Source organism: Callionymus lyra, chromosome 8, assembly GCF_982586985.1.
Source record: "Callionymus lyra chromosome 8, fCalLyr1.hap1.1, whole genome shotgun sequence".
Taxonomy (NCBI): Eukaryota; Metazoa; Chordata; class Actinopteri; order Syngnathiformes; family Callionymidae; genus Callionymus; species Callionymus lyra.
In genome coordinates, this window is record NC_141825.1 from 3,437,997 (window position 1) to 3,454,970 (window position 16,974).

Below are 16,974 nucleotides of genomic sequence, written 5' to 3' on the forward strand. Positions count from 1 at the left end.
ACTGATCTCAAACTGTTGGCCCAGGCCTTTCCCAATTGATGTGGAGCATTCCAGTGAGGAGAAGGAGATCTGGTTCCTTACCCTGCCTGGTTCCTTTCTCTGTATGGCTCCTTACCCTGTTTGGCTCCTTACTCTGTGTTGTTCCTTACCCTGTGTGGCTCCTTACTCTGTGTTGCTCCTTACTCTGTCTTGTCCCTTACTCTGTGTGGCTCCTTACTCTGTGTGGCTCCTTACTCTGTGTTGTTCCTTACCCTGTGTTGCTCCTTACTCTGTGTTGCTCCTTACTCTGTCTGGTTCCTTACTCTGTGTTGTTCCTTACTCTGTCTGGTTACTTACTCTGTGTGGCTCCTTACTTTGTCAGGTTCCTTTCTTTGTGTGGCTCCTTACCCTGTGTGGTTCCTTTCCCTGTGTGGTTCCTTACCCTATGTGGCTCCCTACCTTTTCTGGTTCTTTACCCTTTGTGGCCCCGTAAGTGGCTCTCGTTGACCTTTCGAGCCCCTCTAAAAGGTCATGCACATGGTTGCCATCGCTTCTCGGCCTTTTGGCTAAGATCAAGTGTAGTATCTGTTCTTATCAGTTTAATATCTGATACGTCTCCTATATGGAGACCATATATTAAATTGATTTTTGGACATGGGAGAAGGGCCAGGGGCTTGCTCCACCCTCTCTGCGCATTGACCCGGTATTGCATTATCTCTGGGAACAGTGCAAAAACCTAAAAGTTGTATGGAAATTAAGTGTACAAACCCCTCAAGCGGTTGGCCAAGGCCTTTCCCAATTGATGTGGAGTGTTCAAGTGAGGAGAAGGATGGGGGTATTTCGTTCCTTACCCTTCCTGGTTCCCTTCTCTGTATGGCTCCTTACCCTGTATGGTTCCTTACTCTGTCTGGTTCCTTTCATAGTGTTGCTCCTTACTCTGCCTTGTTCCTTACCCTATATGGTTCCTTACTCTGTCTGGTTCCTTTCATAGTGTGGCTCCTTACTCTGCCTTGTTCCTTACCCTATATGGTTCCTTAATCTGTCTGGTTCCTTTCATAGTGTTGCTCTCTTTACTAGGTCTGGGTTCTTACTCTGTGTGGCTCCTTACTCTGCCTTGTTCCTTACCCTGTGTGGCTCATTACTCCCCACCATGAGTAAGAACAAGGGATTATTTCCAGGCCATCAAGTCTATGAGCTCTACAATTCATACTTACCTGGCAGGGGAGACACCATGATCAGGAAGGTGGTTCACCCAAGGCGAGGCCCGGCCATTGCACTCTAGGTCATGCTGACCTTTGCGAATTCCCCAAATGTGGGAATCTCGACTGCATAATTTCTGGTAGTGGGGGACTGCGTTCGCGCTCTCCCCCGTTCATCACTTGTTAAAGAATGCTTTAGTTTGATGCAAGCTCGTGTGGAACACTCAGCCGAGGCTTGTCCTTGTCTGTAGGGTTTAACAAGTTGCCGGGTAGGTTGGAATCACCTTCTGGGATCAAGTTAAAATCGCGCTCTCAGTGAATGACCTTTGTCGACCTTCTTAGCACTGGACTGATCTCAAACTGTTGGCCAAGGCCTTTCCCAATTGATGTGGAGTGTTCAAGTGAGGAGAAGGATGGGGGTATTTCGTTCCTTACCCTTCCTGGTTCCCTTCTCTGTATGGCTCCTTACCCTGTATGGTTCCTTACTCTGTCTGGTTCCTTTCATAGTGTTGCTCCTTACTCTGCCTTGTTCCTTACCCTATATGGTTCCTTACTCTGTCTGGTTCCTTTCATAGTGTGGCTCCTTACTCTGCCTTGTTCCTTACCCTATATGGTTCCTTAATCTGTCTGGTTCCTTTCATAGTGTTGCTCTCCTTACTAGGTCTGGGTTCTTACTCTGTGTGGCTCCTTACTCTGCCTTGTTCCTTACCCTGTGTGGCTCATTACTCCCCACCATGAGTAAGAACAAGGGATTATTTCCAGGCCATCAAGTCTATGAGCTCTACAATTCATACTTACCTGGCAGGGGAGACACCATGATCAGGAAGGTGGTTCACCCAAGGCGAGGCCCGGCCATTGCACTCTAGGTCATGCTGACCTTTGCGAATTCCCCAAATGTGGGAATCTCGACTGCATAATTTCTGGTAGTGGGGGACTGCGTTCGCGCTCTCCCCCGTTCATCACTTGTTAAAGAATGCTTTAGTTTGATGCAAGCTCGTGTGGAACACTCAGCCGAGGCTTGTCCTTGTCTGTAGGGTTTAACAAGTTGCCGGGTAGGTTGGAATCACCTTCTGGGATCAAGTTAAAATCGCGCTCTCAGTGAATGACCTTTGTCGACCTTCTTAGCACTGGACTGATCTCAAAATCTGGAAATCTGGTTCCTTACCCTGCCTGGTTCCTTTCTCTGTATGGCTCCTTACCCTGTCTGGTTCCTTAACCTGTTTGGCTCCTTACTCTGTGTTGTTCCTTACCCTGTGTGGCTCCATACTCTGTGTTGCTCCTTACTCTGTCTTGTCCCTTACTCTGTGTGGCTCCTTACTCTGTGTGGCTCCTTACTCTGTGTTGTTCCTTACCCTGTGTTGCTCCTTACTCTATGTTGCTCCTTACTCTGTCTGGTTCCTTACTCTGTGTTGTTCCTTACTCTGTCTGGTTACTTACTCTGTGTGGCTCCTTACTTTGTCAGGTTCCTTTCTTTGTGTGGCTCCTTACCCTGTGTGGTTCCTTACCCTGTGTGGTTCCTTACCCTATGTGGCTCCCTACCTTTTCTGGTTCTTTACCCTTTGTGGCCCCGTAAGTGGCTCTCGTTGACCTTTCGAGCCCCTCTAAAAGGTCATGCACATGGTTGCCATCGCTTCTCGGCCTTTTGGCTAAGATCAAGTGTAGTATCTGTTCTTATCAGTTTAATATCTGATACGTCTCCTATATGGAGACCATATATTAAATTGATTTTTGGACATGGGAGAAGGGCCAGGGGCTTGCTCCACCCTCTCTGCGCATTGACCCGGTATTGCATTATCTCTGGGAACAGTGCAAAAACCTAAAAGTTGTATGGAAATTAAGTGTACAAACCCCTCAAGCGGTTGGCCAAGGCCTTTCCCAATTGATGTGGAGTGTTCAAGTGAGGAGAAGGATGGGGGTATTTCGTTCCTTACCCTTCCTGGTTCCCTTCTCTGTATGGCTCCTTACCCTGTATGGTTCCTTACTCTGTCTGGTTCCTTTCATAGTGTTGCTCCTTACTCTGCCTTGTTCCTTACCCTATATGGTTCCTTACTCTGTCTGGTTCCTTTCATAGTGTGGCTCCTTACTCTGCCTTGTTCCTTACCCTATATGGTTCCTTAATCTGTCTGGTTCCTTTCATAGTGTTGCTCTCCTTACTAGGTCTGGGTTCTTACTCTGTGTGGCTCCTTACTCTGCCTTGTTCCTTACCCTGTGTGGCTCATTACTCCCCACCATGAGTAAGAACAAGGGATTATTTCCAGGCCATCAAGTCTATGAGCTCTACAATTCATACTTACCTGGCAGGGGAGACACCATGATCAGGAAGGTGGTTCACCCAAGGCGAGGCCCGGCCATTGCACTCTAGGTCATGCTGACCTTTGCGAATTCCCCAAATGTGGGAATCTCGACTGCATAATTTCTGGTAGTGGGGGACTGCGTTCGCGCTCTCCCCCGTTCATCACTTGTTAAAGAATGCTTTAGTTTGATGCAAGCTCGTGTGGAACACTCAGCCGAGGCTTGTCCTTGTCTGTAGGGTTTAACAAGTTGCCGGGTAGGTTGGAATCACCTTCTGGGATCAAGTTAAAATCGCGCTCTCAGTGAATGACCTTTGTCGACCTTCTTAGCACTGGACTGATCTCAAAATCTGGAAATCTGGTTCCTTACCCTGCCTGGTTCCTTTCTCTGTATGGCTCCTTACCCTGTCTGGTTCCTTAACCTGTTTGGCTCCTTACTCTGTGTTGTTCCTTACCCTGTGTGGCTCCATACTCTGTGTTGCTCCTTACTCTGTCTTGTCCCTTACTCTGTGTGGCTCCTTACTCTGTGTGGCTCCTTACTCTGTGTTGTTCCTTACCCTGTGTTGCTCCTTACTCTATGTTGCTCCTTACTCTGTCTGGTTCCTTACTCTGTGTTGTTCCTTACTCTGTCTGGTTACTTACTCTGTGTGGCTCCTTACTTTGTCAGGTTCCTTTCTTTGTGTGGCTCCTTACCCTGTGTGGTTCCTTACCCTGTGTGGTTCCTTACCCTATGTGGCTCCCTACCTTTTCTGGTTCTTTACCCTTTGTGGCCCGTAAGTGGCTCTCGTTGACCTTTCGAGCCCCTCTAAAAGGTCATGCACATGGTTGCCATCGCTTCTCGGCCTTTTGGCTAAGATCAAGTGTAGTATCTGTTCTTATCAGTTTAATATCTGATACGTCTCCTATATGGAGACCATATATTAAATTGATTTTTGGACATGGGAGAAGGGCCAGGGGCTTGCTCCACCCTCTCTGCGCATTGACCCGGTATTGCATTATCTCTGGGAACAGTGCAAAAACCTAAAAGTTGTATGGAAATTAAGTGTACAAACCCCTCAAGCGGTTGGCCAAGGCCTTTCCCAATTGATGTGGAGTGTTCAAGTGAGGAGAAGGATGGGGGTATTTCGTTCCTTACCCTTCCTCCCTTCCTGGTTCCCTTCTCTGTATGGCTCCTTACCCTGTATGGTTCCTTACTCTGTCTGGTTCCTTTCATAGTGTTGCTCCTTACTCTGCCTTGTTCCTTACCCTATATGGTTCCTTACTCTGTCTGGTTCCTTTCATAGTGTGGCTCCTTACTCTGCCTTGTTCCTTACCCTATATGGTTCCTTAATCTGTCTGGTTCCTTTCATAGTGTTGCTCTCTTTACTAGGTCTGGGTTCTTACTCTGTGTGGCTCCTTACTCTGCCTTGTTCCTTACCCTGTGTGGCTCATTACTCCCCACCATGAGTAAGAACAAGGGATTATTTCCAGGCCATCAAGTCTATGAGCTCTACAATTCATACTTACCTGGCAGGGGAGACACCATGATCAGGAAGGTGGTTCACCCAAGGCGAGGCCCGGCCATTGCACTCTAGGTCATGCTGACCTTTGCGAATTCCCCAAATGTGGGAATCTCGACTGCATAATTTCTGGTAGTGGGGGACTGCGTTCGCGCTCTCCCCCGTTCATCACTTGTTAAAGAATGCTTTAGTTTGATGCAAGCTCGTGTGGAACACTCAGCCGAGGCTTGTCCTTGTCTGTAGGGTTTAACAAGTTGCCGGGTAGGTTGGAATCACCTTCTGGGATCAAGTTAAAATCGCGCTCTCAGTGAATGACCTTTGTCGACCTTCTTAGCACTGGACTGATCTCAAACTGTTGGCCAAGGCCTTTCCCAATTGATGTGGAGTGTTCAAGTGAGGAGAAGGATGGGGGTATTTCGTTCCTTACCCTTCCTGGTTCCCTTCTCTGTATGGCTCCTTACCCTGTATGGTTCCTTACTCTGTCTGGTTCCTTTCATAGTGTTGCTCCTTACTCTGCCTTGTTCCTTACCCTATATGGTTCCTTACTCTGTCTGGTTCCTTTCATAGTGTGGCTCCTTACTCTGCCTTGTTCCTTACCCTATATGGTTCCTTAATCTGTCTGGTTCCTTTCATAGTGTTGCTCTCCTTACTAGGTCTGGGTTCTTACTCTGTGTGGCTCCTTACTCTGCCTTGTTCCTTACCCTGTGTGGCTCATTACTCCCCACCATGAGTAAGAACAAGGGATTATTTCCAGGCCATCAAGTCTATGAGCTCTACAATTCATACTTACCTGGCAGGGGAGACACCATGATCAGGAAGGTGGTTCACCCAAGGCGAGGCCCGGCCATTGCACTCTAGGTCATGCTGACCTTTGCGAATTCCCCAAATGTGGGAATCTCGACTGCATAATTTCTGGTAGTGGGGGACTGCGTTCGCGCTCTCCCCCGTTCATCACTTGTTAAAGAATGCTTTAGTTTGATGCAAGCTCGTGTGGAACACTCAGCCGAGGCTTGTCCTTGTCTGTAGGGTTTAACAAGTTGCCGGGTAGGTTGGAATCACCTTCTGGGATCAAGTTAAAATCGCGCTCTCAGTGAATGACCTTTGTCGACCTTCTTAGCACTGGACTGATCTCAAAATCTGGAAATCTGGTTCCTTACCCTGCCTGGTTCCTTTCTCTGTATGGCTCCTTACCCTGTCTGGTTCCTTAACCTGTTTGGCTCCTTACTCTGTGTTGTTCCTTACCCTGTGTGGCTCCATACTCTGTGTTGCTCCTTACTCTGTCTTGTCCCTTACTCTGTGTGGCTCCTTACTCTGTGTGGCTCCTTACTCTGTGTTGTTCCTTACCCTGTGTTGCTCCTTACTCTATGTTGCTCCTTACTCTGTCTGGTTCCTTACTCTGTGTTGTTCCTTACTCTGTCTGGTTACTTACTCTGTGTGGCTCCTTACTTTGTCAGGTTCCTTTCTTTGTGTGGCTCCTTACCCTGTGTGGTTCCTTACCCTGTGTGGTTCCTTACCCTATGTGGCTCCCTACCTTTTCTGGTTCTTTACCCTTTGTGGCCCCGTAAGTGGCTCTCGTTGACCTTTCGAGCCCCTCTAAAAGGTCATGCACATGGTTGCCATCGCTTCTCGGCCTTTTGGCTAAGATCAAGTGTAGTATCTGTTCTTATCAGTTTAATATCTGATACGTCTCCTATATGGAGACCATATATTAAATTGATTTTTGGACATGGGAGAAGGGCCAGGGGCTTGCTCCACCCTCTCTGCGCATTGACCCGGTATTGCATTATCTCTGGGAACAGTGCAAAAACCTAAAAGTTGTATGGAAATTAAGTGTACAAACCCCTCAAGCGGTTGGCCAAGGCCTTTCCCAATTGATGTGGAGTGTTCAAGTGAGGAGAAGGATGGGGGTATTTCGTTCCTTACCCTTCCTGGTTCCCTTCTCTGTATGGCTCCTTACCCTGTATGGTTCCTTACTCTGTCTGGTTCCTTTCATAGTGTTGCTCCTTACTCTGCCTTGTTCCTTACCCTATATGGTTCCTTACTCTGTCTGGTTCCTTTCATAGTGTGGCTCCTTACTCTGCCTTGTTCCTTACCCTATATGGTTCCTTAATCTGTCTGGTTCCTTTCATAGTGTTGCTCTCCTTACTAGGTCTGGGTTCTTACTCTGTGTGGCTCCTTACTCTGCCTTGTTCCTTACCCTGTGTGGCTCATTACTCCCCACCATGAGTAAGAACAAGGGATTATTTCCAGGCCATCAAGTCTATGAGCTCTACAATTCATACTTACCTGGCAGGGGAGACACCATGATCAGGAAGGTGGTTCACCCAAGGCGAGGCCCGGCCATTGCACTCTAGGTCATGCTGACCTTTGCGAATTCCCCAAATGTGGGAATCTCGACTGCATAATTTCTGGTAGTGGGGGACTGCGTTCGCGCTCTCCCCCGTTCATCACTTGTTAAAGAATGCTTTAGTTTGATGCAAGCTCGTGTGGAACACTCAGCCGAGGCTTGTCCTTGTCTGTAGGGTTTAACAAGTTGCCGGGTAGGTTGGAATCACCTTCTGGGATCAAGTTAAAATCGCGCTCTCAGTGAATGACCTTTGTCGACCTTCTTAGCACTGGACTGATCTCAAAATCTGGAAATCTGGTTCCTTACCCTGCCTGGTTCCTTTCTCTGTATGGCTCCTTACCCTGTCTGGTTCCTTAACCTGTTTGGCTCCTTACTCTGTGTTGTTCCTTACCCTGTGTGGCTCCATACTCTGTGTTGCTCCTTACTCTGTCTTGTCCCTTACTCTGTGTGGCTCCTTACTCTGTGTGGCTCCTTACTCTGTGTTGTTCCTTACCCTGTGTTGCTCCTTACTCTATGTTGCTCCTTACTCTGTCTGGTTCCTTACTCTGTGTTGTTCCTTACTCTGTCTGGTTACTTACTCTGTGTGGCTCCTTACTTTGTCAGGTTCCTTTCTTTGTGTGGCTCCTTACCCTGTGTGGTTCCTTACCCTGTGTGGTTCCTTACCCTATGTGGCTCCCTACCTTTTCTGGTTCTTTACCCTTTGTGGCCCCGTAAGTGGCTCTCGTTGACCTTTCGAGCCCCTCTAAAAGGTCATGCACATGGTTGCCATCGCTTCTCGGCCTTTGGTTAAGACTGCGATCACCTCCGTTGGGTAGATCACACTCTTGCTGATCAGTGGCTTGAGTGTTCACTACTCTGGAGGATATTTCATCTCTCCAGTGAAAAAACAGAGCATTTCTTGTAACTGTTTCCATTTTTCACAGGGGATACACGGCACACGCACTTTACTACCTTGGACCAGTACACTGGTTCCTGGTAACAGGTAAGTACCTCTTAAGTTTTACCTTTTAAGTTTGGCTTTTTAGTGATTTTTTATAGATTTTATTGTTCATTTTTATCATAGTTTTGTGGTGTCTCCACCATGTCAGCCTCCCATGCTGGCATGCGGAGGCACCACACTGTGCGTTTTAATTTTAATGAAGTTAATGGTAAACTTTTAAACATGTCAAGACTAGATTTTTCTAGAAAGCTGATTCAGCAAATTTTGGAGTTTACTCCAAATGACTTGAACTGTATCCTTTCGTTACCCTTTAACAAAGGATTCGATGTCAGTTTTAGGTCTGCTGTTCAGCTTAAAGATTTTTGGATTCGTTTTGAGAATGCCAAACCCCAGTTTTCTGCATTTGCAGTGGAGAAACTGACGGACAACTCCTTGAAAACGGTGATTGTCCGAATGTTCAATGAAACTGTTAATGCAGAGGATGTATGCATATGGCTGGGGAGATATTGTACTGTCAAAGGCCAGGCTACCAAGGTGAGAGATGAGGATGGCATCTGGAACTGCTCATGGAGGGTCCCTATCCAGCAATGGCCGGACCCTCAGGGCTTCCAGGGCCTAAAACATCTCCCACCAATGATGGTCCTGGGAGAAAACAGGGGCTACATCCACTACCAGGGTCAGCCCAAGCTCTGCCGGAGATGTGGGGAGCATGGACACCTTGTAGAGGCTTGTGAAAAAGTATTCTGTGGCAAGTGCAGAGAAATTGGACATACTTATGAACAGTGTTCCAATGGCAGAAAGTGCAATCTTTGTGGTGACTTGAAACATCTCTTCAGAGACTGTCCACGATCTTTTGCCAACAAGTTGAAAGTGACAAGAATGGCGGAAAAGGAAAATGGAGAGAAAGAGAGGGAAAGTTTCCCGCCAAATCGAAAAAATTGGCGGGAAACTTTCAAATCTCCCTCCAAATCCTCCTAGTGGTGGAGAGGGCCCACAGGGGGAGGGAGAAGGGGAGGGGACATCTTCCTCCTCCACCTCAGTCTCCGCCTCCACAGAGTCCACAGATAATGTGGAGGACAAAATGGAGGAAGTGGGGGAGGGGGTGGGGGAGTCTGATGGCAAACTGGAGGAGGAAGATCAAACACTGTATGTCCCCCTCCCAAATCCACAGCTCTCCAAGAGACCGGCGTCCGATATATCTCTGGATCCCCCAGAGATGGTGGAGAAGAGGGGAAGACCTGGAGCTTTTACAGAGAGCGACTCCAGTGAGGGCTCCAGAGAATTCCCTCCAAACCCCCCCAACGAGGTCTCTTTCCTTGATGTCGCCTTACAGTCAACCCCAAAAGCTCGCAAAACTGGTAAGAAAAGCCATGCTGCCAAGCCCGACACCGAGAGCTCGAAGGGGAAAGTCAGCTCGAAGGCTCCACTCAAAAACCATGAGTGTAGATGGGAGCTACTTTCACAAGATATCAAATGATTTTTATAGTCCCCTCTCTGTAGTCTTTTAAAAATGTTTTACCTGTTGCTTTTAACCTTACTCATGTCTATCACCTTCTCGACTATCAATGTTAGAAGTGTGAAGTCGAGAGTTAGAGCCCAAACTGTTTTAACGTTCTTAAAGGATTTTAAAGCAGATGTGTTTTTACTTCAGGAGTGTGGGCTACCCTTTTTAAAAAGCTACAGAGAGTGGGAAAAGCTATGGCCACAGCCCTCTATATGGAGCGGCTCGAACCAAAACAAAAATGACGGGGTGGCCATCCTAATTAAAAACAAAAATATCTCACTGAAGGGTAGCACAGTGGTGAAAGACGGACGGGCAATTTTAGCAAACTTGACTTTTATGGGAACCGACATTAACATTTTAAATGTATATGGTTTTAATGACAAAAACGACAGGTATGACCTTTTAGAAGACCTGCAGTCCCACATGCTAGGTAGGAGACCATTAGTTGTTGGAGGGGATTTTAATTGTATTTTAAGTAGGAGTGACCGCAAAGGAGCAGGGTGCGATTTTAAAATGGACAAAACGTCGGTTTTATTACAGGAAATCCGAAAAGATTTTAAACTATGCGACTGTTTTAAAACACTGCATCCAAGAGAGGAGGGCTTCACTTGGTTCAGTAGTGATGGTACCAGAGCCTCTCGCATTGACTACCTTTTTTCAAGAGACTGCCCCCCGACAGATGCAACATTAACACCTGTTTTCTTTTCTGATCACGTCCTTCTCTCCTGCACACTTTCAATCACGCAAGGTGTGACTGTAGGAAGAGGTCTGTGGAAACTTAACTGCTCCCTTTTAGAAGATAGGGAGTTAGTTAGGGAATACCGGGAGCAGTAAAAAGACTGGCAGACCCTTCAAGACATGTACAAGACACGAGCACCGTGGTGGGAAATGGTGAAAGGGAGGACACAGACTTTCTTTATGAAGGCAGGTAAAAAGACAAAAGATAGGGACGACAGACGCATGATGGGACTGCAGAAAAGACTACAAAGATACTTTTTATTAAACCAAAATGGTATCGATTTTAACGAGGAGATTTTAAATGTAAAACAGGAAATGACTGCAATAAGCGAAAAGAAAAGTAAAGGGGCAATAATAAGGAGTAAAGAAAGAGAAATAGAAGAAGGGGAAAAGTGTACACGTTATTTTTTTAGGAAGATTCTAAACAGAGGGGGAGGGATTTTTAATTTAAAAAATGGAGAAAATATTGAAAATACAAATGAGGGACTAAAAGAAGTCATTGAAACTTTTTTTACAAATATATATAACAGAAAGCAGGTCGAAGAAAATGTTTTAAATGAACTTTTAAAAATGCTGTCAAAAACAATCAATGACAGTGAAACCTTAACACAAACAATTACAGAAATGGAAATGACAAAATGTATAAAAACTTTTAAAAACCACAAAAGCCCAGGAGAGGATGGACTCCCTGTGGAATTTTATTGGACTTTCTGGGACATTTTAACCCCTGACTTGCTTGCTGTTTTTAACGACTTTGACACAATGACGACACTTCCCGACAGTTTTAGAGTAGGAATAGTTACACTTTTACACAAAGACAAAGACAAGACGGACATCCGGAACTGGAGACCAATTACACTTTTAAATGTTGATTGTAAACTTTTTAGTAAGATTTTAGCATCACGTATGTCTCCTTTTTTAGATGGGCTGATCCACCCGGATCAAGCCTGTGCCGTCCCTGGGAGGAAGATCACAGACAACCTCATACTGATCCGAGACACCATCTGTCTGGCGAGAGACAGAAACATCCGACTTTTAGTATTAAATTTAGATTTTGAAAAAGCCTTTGATCGGATCTCGCACCAGTACCTCTTCAAGGTACTGCAAAAGATGGGTTTTCCACAGAAATACTTGGATTGGGTGGGCCTGCTATACCGGGATATAACAAGCAGATTTGTTGTTAACGGGCATCTGACAAAAGCAGTAAATATCCGCTGCGGTGTCCGACAGGGATGTCCGTTATCTGCCCTCTTGTATGTGGCTTGCATTGAACCTCTGGCACAGGTCTTGAGAAGGGACAAATGGATCAGGGGGGTGCCAATTCCGGGTAGTGGAGGGAGGGAAGCAAAATGTTTTTTATATATGGACGATTTTAGTATTCTCTGTTCTGACCTCCTCTCTCTCCACAGAACTTTAGACCTGACTGACTGGTTTGGACTGGCCTCTGGGTCCAAGCTCAACAGAGACAAGACCCATGCCCACTTCTATGGACCTTGGACTGACGTTGAAAAGACCGGACTACCTCTGACAGTGACCCAGACTGAACTAAAAATACTTGGGGTAAAATTTGACAAACACGGGGAGGGGGCGACAAATTGGAACCAGGTGTTAGGTAAAGTTAGTCAAAGACTGGGATACTGGGGACTAAGACGACTGACTTTTGAAGGGAAGATTTTAATCATAAAGACAGTTATAGTACCTCTTTTTTTATTGGTATGTTCAGTTTTTACCCCGCCTAGGAGGGTGCTTTTAACTGTTGAAAGGAAGCTCTTTTATTTTTTATGGCGCTCAAAAACCGAAAGGTTAAAGAGAGCGACCATGAAAAAGGAAGGAGAAAAGGGAGGGAAAGGGTTTCCAGACCTCAGACTGGTACTCGGAGGACATTACACATCCCTCCACCTAAAAATAGTAACCGCCCCATCCAGAAATCCAAAAACCGTAGCTATGACACGTTTCTGGATGGGGTACTATCTCCGACGGTTGGGACTGGTGAAGTGGGACCTCCGAGTGCCAGTGTCTTTTAACATGCCACCCTCCTATGGTTTTATCGAGAAATTTTTAAAGGGTTTTAATCTTGAGGGAGATGTACATGTTTTAAGTAGATTGAACTCTCTTGTGTCTCTTGTGCAGGAGCGGGAACCAGTGAGTCCAGTGCGTGGGCTTACCCAAGGTGAGCCCAGCACAGTTTGGAAGAATGTGAACCACCCTGCCCTCACCAACGGACTACGGGATCTGTCCTGGATGGTGGCCCACGAGATCCTCCCGGTCAGGTCCGTCATGCACTCCCGAGGAATGGCAGCGCATTCAACCTGCCCACGGCCAGGGTGTGGCGCCTCTGAGTCAGTGAGGCATGTCTTCTGGGAGTGCAGTTCTGCTGTCGAGCTGTGGGCACTGGCCGGTTCCTTGAAATTCCCGAACTTGCCAACAGGTGGAGACCTGACAGCCCAGATGGTGCTGTATGGGGTGAGCCAGAGAAAGATCCCTGCAAAGGTGTTGGCAGGTTACTGGCTCACCCTAGCCGCGATAAAAGAAAGCCTGTGGTCCTCCAGAAACCTGTTGGTGAGGAAGCAGAGGCAGACTCCCCCCGTGGCTGTGCTCCGCAGGGCCTCTCTAACCATCAACACCATGAGTGAAAGCGGCGGGCCCCGGACACAGTCGCAAAGAAGCGTCGTCTCTGCTTCACCGGACGAAGGAACCGGAGCCACACGGTGAAGCTCAAGGCAGAGGCGGACCATGGCTCTCCGGGTGTGGCTGGTGGGTAGGAGCAATGGGGAGGAAGGCTCTGTTCACCTTTTCCGTTGGAGGGGGAAGCGGTGGGGAACATATCTTGGACTCGCCCCGCTCCTGCACAACAGCCAAGAGAGAAGAGAAAGGAAATTGTTTTTATACCTTGTTTTAGTATCTCTTTTAACTGTATGTTTTTCATTTTTAAATCCCTTTAAAAATGTGAAAAGACACTGAACTGCCAATAAAAAATTCTTGAAAATCAAAAAATCTGTTCTTATCAGTTTAATATCTGATACGTCTCCTATATGGAGACCATATATTAAATTGATTTTTGGACATGGGAGAAGGGCCAGGGGCTTGCTCCACCCTCTCTGCGCATTGACCCGGTATTGCATTATCTCTGGGAACAGTGCAAAAACCTAAAAGTTGTATGGAAATTAAGTGTACAAACCCCTCAAGCGGTTGGCCAAGGCCTTTCCCAATTGATGTGGAGTGTTCAAGTGAGGAGAAGGATGGGGGTATTTCGTTCCTTACCCTTCCTGGTTCCCTTCTCTGTATGGCTCCTTACCCTGTATGGTTCCTTACTCTGTCTGGTTCCTTTCATAGTGTTGCTCCTTACTCTGCCATGTTCCTTTCCCTATATGGTTCCTTACTCTGTCTGGTTCCTTTCATAGTGTGGCTCCTTACTCTGCCTTGTTCCTTACCCTATATGGTTCCTTAATCTGTCTGGTTCCTTTCATAGTGTTGCTCTCCTTACTAGGTCTGGGTTCTTACTCTGTGTGGCTCCTTACTCTGCCTTGTTCCTTACCCTGTGTGGCTCATTACTCCCCACCATGAGTAAGAACAAGGGATTATTTCCAGGCCATCAAGTCTATGAGCTCTACAATTCATACTTACCTGGCAGGGGAGACACCATGATCAGGAAGGTGGTTCACCCAAGGCGAGGCCCGGCCATTGCACTCTAGGTCATGCTGACCTTTGCGAATTCCCCAAATGTGGGAATCTCGACTGCATAATTTCTGGTAGTGGGGGACTGCGTTCGCGCTCTCCCCCGTTCATCACTTGTTAAAGAATGCTTTAGTTTGATGCAAGCTCGTGTGGAACACTCAGCCGAGGCTTGTCCTTGTCTGTAGGGTTTAACAAGTTGCCGGGTAGGTTGGAATCACCTTCTGGGATCAAGTTAAAATCGCGCTCTCAGTGAATGACCTTTGTCGACCTTCTTAGCACTGGACTGATCTCAAACTGTTGGCCCAGGCCTTTCCCAATTGATGTGGAGCATTCCAGTGAGGAGAAGGAGATCTGGTTCCTTACCCTGCCTGGTTCCTTTCTCTGTATGGCTCCTTACCCTGTTTGGCTCCTTACTCTGTGTTGTTCCTTACCCTGTGTGGCTCCTTACTCTGTGTTGCTCCTTACTCTGTCTTGTCCCTTACTCTGTGTGGCTCCTTACTCTGTGTGGCTCCTTACTCTGTGTTGTTCCTTACCCTGTGTTGCTCCTTACTCTGTGTTGCTCCTTACTCTGTCTGGTTCCTTACTCTGTGTTGTTCCTTACTCTGTCTGGTTACTTACTCTGTGTGGCTCCTTACTTTGTCAGGTTCCTTTCTTTGTGTGGCTCCTTACCCTGTGTGGTTCCTTACCCTGTGTGGTTCCTTACCCTATGTGGCTCCCTACCTTTTCTGGTTCTTTACCCTTTGTGGCCCCGTAAGTGGCTCTCGTTGACCTTTCGAGCCCCTCTAAAAGGTCATGCACATGGTTGCCATCGCTTCTCGGCCTTTTGGCTAAGATCAAGTGTAGTATCTGTTCTTATCAGTTTAATATCTGATACGTCTCCTATATGGAGACCATATATTAAATTGATTTTTGGACATGGGAGAAGGGCCAGGGGCTTGCTCCACCCTCTCTGCGCATTGACCCGGTATTGCATTATCTCTGGGAACAGTGCAAAAACCTAAAAGTTGTATGGAAATTAAGTGTACAAACCCCTCAAGCGGTTGGCCAAGGCCTTTCCCAATTGATGTGGAGTGTTCAAGTGAGGAGAAGGATGGGGGTATTTCGTTCCTTACCCTTCCTGGTTCCCTTCTCTGTATGGCTCCTTACCCTGTATGGTTCCTTACTCTGTCTGGTTCCTTTCATAGTGTTGCTCCTTACTCTGCCTTGTTCCTTACCCTATATGGTTCCTTACTCTGTCTGGTTCCTTTCATAGTGTGGCTCCTTACTCTGCCTTGTTCCTTACCCTATATGGTTCCTTAATCTGTCTGGTTCCTTTCATAGTGTTGCTCTCCTTACTAGGTCTGGGTTCTTACTCTGTGTGGCTCCTTACTCTGCCTTGTTCCTTACCCTGTGTGGCTCATTACTCCCCACCATGAGTAAGAACAAGGGATTATTTCCAGGCCATCAAGTCTATGAGCTCTACAATTCATACTTACCTGGCAGGGGAGACACCATGATCAGGAAGGTGGTTCACCCAAGGCGAGGCCCGGCCATTGCACTCTAGGTCATGCTGACCTTTGCGAATTCCCCAAATGTGGGAATCTCGACTGCATAATTTCTGGTAGTGGGGGACTGCGTTCGCGCTCTCCCCCGTTCATCACTTGTTAAAGAATGCTTTAGTTTGATGCAAGCTCGTGTGGAACACTCAGCCGAGGCTTGTCCTTGTCTGTAGGGTTTAACAAGTTGCCGGGTAGGTTGGAATCACCTTCTGGGATCAAGTTAAAATCGCGCTCTCAGTGAATGACCTTTGTCGACCTTCTTATCACTGGACTGATCTCAAACTGTTGGCCCAGGCCTTTCCCAATTGATGTGGAGCATTCCAGTGAGGAGAAGGAAATCTGGTTCCTTACCCTGCCTGGTTCCTTTCTCTGTATGGCTCCTTACCCTGTCTGGTTCCTTAACCTGTTTGGCTCCTTACTCTGTGTTGTTCCTTACCCTGTGTGGCTCCTTACTCTGTGTTGCTCCTTACTCTGTCTTGTCCCTTACTCTGTGTGGCTCCTTACTCTGTGTGGCTCCTTACTCTGTGTTGTTCCTTACCCTGTGTTGCTCCTTACTCTATGTTGCTCCTTACTCTGTCTGGTTCCTTACTCTGTGTTGTTCCTTACTCTGTCTGGTTACTTACTCTGTGTGGCTCCTTACTTTGTCAGGTTCCTTTCTTTGTGTGGCTCCTTACCCTGTGTGGTTCCTTACCCTGTGTGGTTCCTTACCCTATGTGGTTCCTTACCCTATGTGGCTCCCTACCTTTTCTGGTTCTTTACCCTTTGTGGCCCCGTAAGTGGCTCTCGTTGACCTTTCGAGCCCCTCTAAAAGGTCATGCACATGGTTGCCATCGCTTCTCGGCCTTTGGTTAAGACTGCGATCACCTCCGTTGGGTAGATCACACTCTTGCTGATCAGTGGCTTGAGTGTTCACTACTCTGGAGGATATTTCATCTCTCCAGTGAAAAAACAGAGCATTTCTTGTAACTGTTTCCATTTTTCACAGGGGATACACGGCACACGCACTTTACTACCTTGGACCAGTACACTGGTTCCTGGTAACAGGTAAGTACCTCTTAAGTTTTACCTTTTAAGTTTGGCTTTTTAGTGATTTTTTATAGATTTTATTGTTCATTTTTATCATAGTTTTGTGGTGTCTCCACCATGTCAGCCTCCCATGCTGGCATGCGGAGGCACCACACTGTGCGTTTTAATTTTAATGAAGTTAATGGTAAACTTTTAAACATGTCAAGACTAGATTTTTCTAGAAAGCTGATTCAGCAAA

The 16,974-nt window shown here is 46.9% G+C and overlaps 13 non-coding genes and 1 pseudogene across 13 annotated transcripts; all 14 read left to right on the top strand.

The window, feature by feature from the left end:
* The first annotated feature begins 525 nt into the window (after nt 1-525).
* LOC148072972 (U2 spliceosomal RNA) lies at nt 526-716 on the top strand. The gene has a single exon (XR_015712715.1). It is a non-coding gene; the product is annotated as a U2 spliceosomal RNA (small nuclear RNA).
* A 469-nt stretch (nt 717-1,185) lies between these two features.
* LOC148072973 (U1 spliceosomal RNA) lies at nt 1,186-1,350 on the top strand. The gene has a single exon (XR_015712357.1). It is a non-coding gene; the product is annotated as a U1 spliceosomal RNA (small nuclear RNA).
* A 618-nt stretch (nt 1,351-1,968) lies between these two features.
* Nucleotides 1,969-2,133, top strand: LOC148072974 (U1 spliceosomal RNA). Its single transcript, XR_015712358.1, has one exon. It is a non-coding gene; the product is annotated as a U1 spliceosomal RNA (small nuclear RNA).
* Nucleotides 2,134-2,804: 671 nt separating this feature from the next.
* Nucleotides 2,805-2,995, top strand: LOC148072975 (U2 spliceosomal RNA). The gene has a single exon (XR_015712716.1). It is a non-coding gene; the product is annotated as a U2 spliceosomal RNA (small nuclear RNA).
* Nucleotides 2,996-3,464: 469 nt separating this feature from the next.
* On the top strand, nt 3,465-3,629 carry LOC148072976 (U1 spliceosomal RNA). Its single transcript, XR_015712359.1, has one exon. It is a non-coding gene; the product is annotated as a U1 spliceosomal RNA (small nuclear RNA).
* A 670-nt stretch (nt 3,630-4,299) lies between these two features.
* On the top strand, nt 4,300-4,490 carry LOC148072977 (U2 spliceosomal RNA). The gene has a single exon (XR_015712717.1). It is a non-coding gene; the product is annotated as a U2 spliceosomal RNA (small nuclear RNA).
* Nucleotides 4,491-4,967: 477 nt separating this feature from the next.
* On the top strand, nt 4,968-5,132 carry LOC148072978 (U1 spliceosomal RNA). Its single transcript, XR_015712360.1, has one exon. It is a non-coding gene; the product is annotated as a U1 spliceosomal RNA (small nuclear RNA).
* Nucleotides 5,133-5,750: 618 nt separating this feature from the next.
* Nucleotides 5,751-5,915, top strand: LOC148072979 (U1 spliceosomal RNA). Its single transcript, XR_015712361.1, has one exon. It is a non-coding gene; the product is annotated as a U1 spliceosomal RNA (small nuclear RNA).
* A 671-nt stretch (nt 5,916-6,586) lies between these two features.
* On the top strand, nt 6,587-6,777 carry LOC148072980 (U2 spliceosomal RNA). The gene has a single exon (XR_015712718.1). It is a non-coding gene; the product is annotated as a U2 spliceosomal RNA (small nuclear RNA).
* Nucleotides 6,778-7,246: 469 nt separating this feature from the next.
* On the top strand, nt 7,247-7,411 carry LOC148072981 (U1 spliceosomal RNA). Its single transcript, XR_015712362.1, has one exon. It is a non-coding gene; the product is annotated as a U1 spliceosomal RNA (small nuclear RNA).
* A 6,060-nt stretch (nt 7,412-13,471) lies between these two features.
* Nucleotides 13,472-13,644, top strand: LOC148072982 (U2 spliceosomal RNA; annotated as a pseudogene).
* A 469-nt stretch (nt 13,645-14,113) lies between these two features.
* On the top strand, nt 14,114-14,278 carry LOC148072983 (U1 spliceosomal RNA). The gene has a single exon (XR_015712363.1). It is a non-coding gene; the product is annotated as a U1 spliceosomal RNA (small nuclear RNA).
* Nucleotides 14,279-14,979: 701 nt separating this feature from the next.
* On the top strand, nt 14,980-15,170 carry LOC148072984 (U2 spliceosomal RNA). The gene has a single exon (XR_015712719.1). It is a non-coding gene; the product is annotated as a U2 spliceosomal RNA (small nuclear RNA).
* Nucleotides 15,171-15,639: 469 nt separating this feature from the next.
* Nucleotides 15,640-15,804, top strand: LOC148072985 (U1 spliceosomal RNA). The gene has a single exon (XR_015712365.1). It is a non-coding gene; the product is annotated as a U1 spliceosomal RNA (small nuclear RNA).
* The last annotated feature ends 1,170 nt before the right edge of the window (nt 15,805-16,974 follow it).